Source organism: Schistocerca nitens, chromosome 3, assembly GCF_023898315.1.
Source record: "Schistocerca nitens isolate TAMUIC-IGC-003100 chromosome 3, iqSchNite1.1, whole genome shotgun sequence".
Lineage (NCBI taxonomy): Eukaryota > Metazoa > Arthropoda > Insecta > Orthoptera > Acrididae > Schistocerca > Schistocerca nitens.
Genome location: NC_064616.1, coordinates 200,518,796 through 200,524,412, shown reverse-complemented (window position 1 = coordinate 200,524,412; position 5,617 = coordinate 200,518,796).

The window sequence follows — 5,617 nt, the reverse complement described above, 5'->3', positions numbered from 1 at the left end:
AGTTGACCAGCCTGGGTCTTCTCCCTTCTGCCAGCCATCACAGCACTGTATGTGGTGTTTTCAATCCTACACTCAAGTTTCAGGGGGGGGGGGGGAGTATCTGGTATCTTGGTATCTAGTACCACAGGTTTCGAATCTGCACCAGACAGCTCAGAACTCTATGACCACTAGAGGTCGCTGCAGCAGTCATACCGTAAGGCAGGGCTGCGTGCGCTCCATGCACCGAATCTAAAGTGAGGGCGCCACTGTGGAGCACATGGTCCCAGTGGCCAGTAGCAACATACCCTGTCGTGTATTAAGACACATGCATCTCACTTAGTGAGGCAGTCTGGTACTCGCATTGATTCAGTTGACATTTTGCTTACAGGCATCAGGTTAGGTTGGGTTGGGTTGGGTTGGGTTGGGTTGGGTTGGGTTGGGTTGGGTTGGGTTGGGTTGGGTTGGGTTGGGTTGGGTTAGGTTAGGTTAGGTTAGGTTAGGTTAGGTTAGGTTGGGTTAGGTTGGGTTAGTTTGGGTTAGGTTGGGTTAGGTTAGGTTAGGTTAGGTTAGGTTAGGTTAGGTTAGGTTAGGTTAGGTTAGGTTAGGTTCGTCCCTTCCTCCCCGACACCGGCAGTTGATCAGCCTGGGACTTCTCCCTTCTGCCAGCCATCACGGCACTGTATGTGGTGTTTTCAATCCTACACACAAGTTTCAGTGGGGGGGAGGATCTGGTATCTTGGTATCTAGGACCACAGGTTTCGAATCTGCGCCAGACAGCTCAGAACTCTATGACCACTAGAGGTCGCTGCAGCAGTCATACCGTAAGGCATGGCTGCGTGCGCTCCATGCCCCGAATCTAAAGTGAGGGCGCCACTGTGGAGCACATGGTCCCAGTGGCCAGTAGCAACATACCCTGTCGTGTATTAAGACACATGCATCTCACTTAGTGAGGCAGTCTGGTACTCGCATTGATTCAGTTGACATTTTGCTTACAGGCATCAGGTTAGGTTAGGTTAGGTTAGGTTAGGTTAGGTTAGGTTAGGTTAGGTTAGGTTCGTCCCTTCCTCCCCGACACCGGCAGTTGATCACCCTGGGTCTTCTCCCTTCTGCCAGCCATCACGGCACTGAATGTGGTGTTTTCAATCCTACACACAAGTTTCGAATCTGCGCCAGACAGCTCAGAACTCTATGACCACTAGAGGTCGCTGCAGCAGTCATACCGTAAGGCATGGCTGCGTGCGCTCCATGCCCCGAATCTAAAGTGAAGGCGCCACTGTGGAGCACATGGTCCCAGTGGCCAGTAGCAACATACCCTGTCGTGTATTAAGACACATGCATCTCACTTAGTGAGGCAGTCTGGTACTCGCATTGATTCAGTTGACATTTTGCTTACAGGCATCAGGTTAGGTTAGGTTAGGTTAGGTTAGGTTAGGTTAGGTTAGGTTAGGTTAGGTTAGGTTAGGTTAGGTTAGGTTAGGTTAGTTAGGTTAGGTTAGGTTAGGGTAGGTTAGGTTAGGTTAGGTTAGGTTAGGTTAGGTTAGGTTAGGTTAGGTTAGGTTCGTCCCTTCCTCCCCGACACCGGCAGTTGATCAGCCTGGGTCTTCTCCCTTCTGCCAGCCATCATGGCACTGTATGTGGTGTTTTCAATCCTACACACAAGTTTCAGGGGGGGGGGGGGGAGGATCTGGTATCTTGGTATCTAGTACCACAGGTTTCGAATCTGCGCCAGACAGCTCAGAACTCTATGACCACTAGAGGTCGCTGCAGCAGTCATACCGTAAGGCATGGCTGCGTGCACTCCTTGCCCCGAATCTATAGTGAGGGCGCCACTGTGGAGCACATGGTCCCAGTGGCCAGTAGCAACATACCCTGTCGTGTATTAAGACACATGAATCTCACTTAGTGAGGCAGTCTGGTACTCGCATTGATTCAGTTGACATTTTGCTTACAGGCATCAGGTTAGGTTGGGTTGGGTTGGGTTGGGTTGGGTTGGGTTGGGTTGGGTTGGGTTGGGTTGGGTTTTGTTGGGTTGGGTTAGGTTAGGTTAGGTTAGGTTAGGTTAGGTTAGGTTGGGTTAGGTTGGGTTAGTTTGGGTTAGGTGGGGTTAGGTTAGGTTAGGTTAGGTTAGGTTAGGTTAGGTTAGGTTCGTCCCTTCCTCCTCGACACCGGCAGTTGACCAGCCTGGGTCTTCTCCCTTCTGCCAGCCATCACGGCACTGAATGTGGTGTTTTCAATCCTACACACAAGTTTCGAATCTGCGCCAGACAGCTCAGAACTCTATGACCACTAGAGGTCGCTGCAGCAGTCATACCGTAAGGCATGGCTGCGTGCGCTCCATGCCCCGAATCTAAAGTGAGGGCGCCACTGTGGAGCACATGGTCCCAGTGGCCAGTAGCAACATACCCTGTCGTGTATTAAGACACATGCATCTCACTTAGTGAGGCAGTCTGGTACTCGCATTGATTCAGTTGACATTTTGCTTACAGGCATCAGGTTAGGTTAGGTTAGGTTAGGTTAGGTTAGGTTAGGTTAGGTTAGGTTAGGTTCGTCCCTTCCTCCCCGACACCGGCAGTTGATCACCCTGGGTCTTCTCCCTTCTGCCAGCCATCACGGCACTGAATGTGGTGTTTTCAATCCTACACACAAGTTTCGAATCTGCGCCAGACAGCTCAGAACTCTATGACCACTAGAGGTCGCTGCAGCGGTCATACCGTAAGGCATGGCTGCGTGCGCTCCATGCCCCGAATCTAAAGTGAAGGCGCCACTGTGGAGCACATGGTCCCAGTGGCCAGTAGCAACATACCCTGTCGTGTATTAAGACACATGCATCTCACTTAGTGAGGCAGTCTGGTACTCGCATTGATTCAGTTGACATTTTGCTTACAGGCATCAGGTTAGGTTAGGTTAGGTTAGGTTAGGTTATGTTAGGTTAGGTTAGGTTAGGTTCGTCCCTTCCTCCCCGACACCGGCAGTTGATCAGCCTGGGTCTTCTCCCTTCTGCCAGCCATCACGGCACTGAATGTGGTGTTTTCAATCCTACTCACAAGTTTCGAATCTGCGCCAGACAGCTCAGAACTCTATGACCACTAGAGGTCGCTGCAGCAGTCATACCGTAAGGCATGGCTGCGTGCGCTCCGTGCCCCGAATCTAAAGTGAGGGCGCCACTGTGGAGCACATGGTCCCAGTGGCCAGTAGCAACATACCCTGTCGTGTATTAAGACACATGCATCTCACTTAGTGAGGCAGTCTGGTACTCGCATTGATTCAGTTGACATTTTGCTTACAGGCATCATGTTTACTTTGCGTGTGCTTACTTCCCAATTACAAGTGGGCGTTGTTTTGATTTCATGAGGTTGTCTCTCTTTGCATCAAAGTATCTTCTTCTGTTGAAGGCAATGAAGTTTGTCCATCAGTTTTCATAATATGAATCCATAAAGTGCACAAGAAAGCTTAGACTTCTGTATGGAATATTTCTCAGCAGCCCTGCAAATGCTCACATGGCATTTTTTTACATCTTCAAGGGCCTTGTTCAAATTTTCTATGCTGCTATTCACATATTAGCATGTGCCAGCTCTTTTAACATAGATGCGTGGCGTTTGCTGCATCACCCAAATTACAGATATTTAGTAGTAATGAGGTTATGTCTACACAACAACTGTCTCAAGCCACCTCAGGTAAGTTCCTGTTCAATATAAATAATTCCCATATTTTATACTTTCCTAAAAATGCCATTATTGTAATTACTGTGTATTTGTCTGATAACCTTAAAGCCACTTACTAGAAAGTTTTAATCTGTGGAAATTATTTTTCACCTATTAAAATACAGAAAGTTTTCGAATTACTGCCAAAGATGTTATTAAACGAAAATTAAAACACCTACAGCAATCTCTTTCCCATTTAGCTTGTTTACACAACCAGTTTCGATGTTCCACTACAACACCATCTTCAGGACCCCTGACCAACAAAATTGGCAGGAATCCAATCTCCTGTGCTATCATAACAGGAGCCAATATTAAATAACCAGTGTCTGTAGATCTCTGGTTTATACGAAACTATACCATCAATTGATGAGTGAAGGGATAGTGTTGTGTGAACCAGAGATCTACGGACACCTGTTATTTAATATTGGCTCCTGTTATGACTGCACACAAGATCAGATTACTGCCAACTTATGTTAGACAAGAGGCCTTAACCCTGCAGTAGTCATGTGAATTTTTGTTATGTAATTCGTTGAGTGTGTGACAGCTGTAACCGATGGTTGTTTACAATGTTATTTTAACAACAGCGAAACAAAATATGATAAATACTTGCATAATGATTGTACTGTATTTATTAAAATATCCACACATTACCTATTTTAATGAAAAGAAACAAAATTGAACTTATACTGCAGTAAAATGAAAAAAGTGTAGTTTGTGAACTGTACACCTGTATACCTGTATATGAGTCTCACTAATACAATTAAACCAATATTCCCAAAATTGCCTTCTGACACATGTATTACTTCAGTCTGCACTGTCCAAACAACTGGCACAAACTTACATCAAATTATCGAGGCAGGTCCGCTTGTAGCACCTAACAAACCACTTCCTGGTTGATTTATCCCATGATCTACCATACTCATAACATCTTACTCTTTTTCCCTATCTTTCCTCTTGTGACCTGTTTGCAGTCTCTTTCATTCAAAGCAATGAAATTCCATGTCTCCTGATCTCCTTAGGAACATGTGGCGCTTGACATCTCCTTTCTATTTGGTGCTTCATAAGTTTCCTCACAACAGTGGTTAGGAAAGTAGTTCTCTCCACTGCTTTATCTTAATTTTTATCCAATTTATAAATGAAAAAATATTTATTGCAGCTAAATTTAGTAGATTTTAGAATACTACCATATGCCAGTGACTTGTATTTCATGCCACATCATTTTATGAGACAGCTGGTAAAACCAAGTCCATGCCAGCTTTTGTCATGTTGTAAAATGTTATCATCTCAGATATTTGACCATCCCCTGTATCACTGTAGATAACACAGGCGTGGTGCATTGTACAAATAATGAGGACAACTTTATTTTTCATGGATTAGTATGACACAAGTGTCTTGTCCTTTTGAAAGCTCAAAATTGAAGATTTTTCTGTTTATCAGGAAGAAACTCCAAAGTTACTTATGTTTATTTTGGCAAAGTGTCCCCGTGTAAGACCATTATCTTTGAGACTTTCAGTAAGAGAATCCATCAAAAATCAATTATTGGTGGTCACATTTCCGTTAGCATCTGCAGTTGGCTCCACCATTCCTATTACTACATTATGTGGGCTACTGCTTTGTTTATAAGGTGCATCAGGCTGTGAATCAACATAGGTTCCTTCCATTACTGTATATTTTTAGCATCAACTAAAGCAAATGTATGCAGCCTGTACTTAGCATGTTTGCTAGTTATGAATTGCCAAAAAGATCAATTACCCCCAAATGCTAACAGTAAACCAAAACAAGCCATCTTCAGAATTTATTTCTCAAGCTCCTTTCTGTGGTCTATTCAGATTCGTGATTATACTGTATGCTTGAGTATGTGTGTTGTTTGGGGGCTTCTGTTTCAGCCATTTTGGGGTCTTATGTTTACACAAGTAATATGTTTCATTTGCATCACA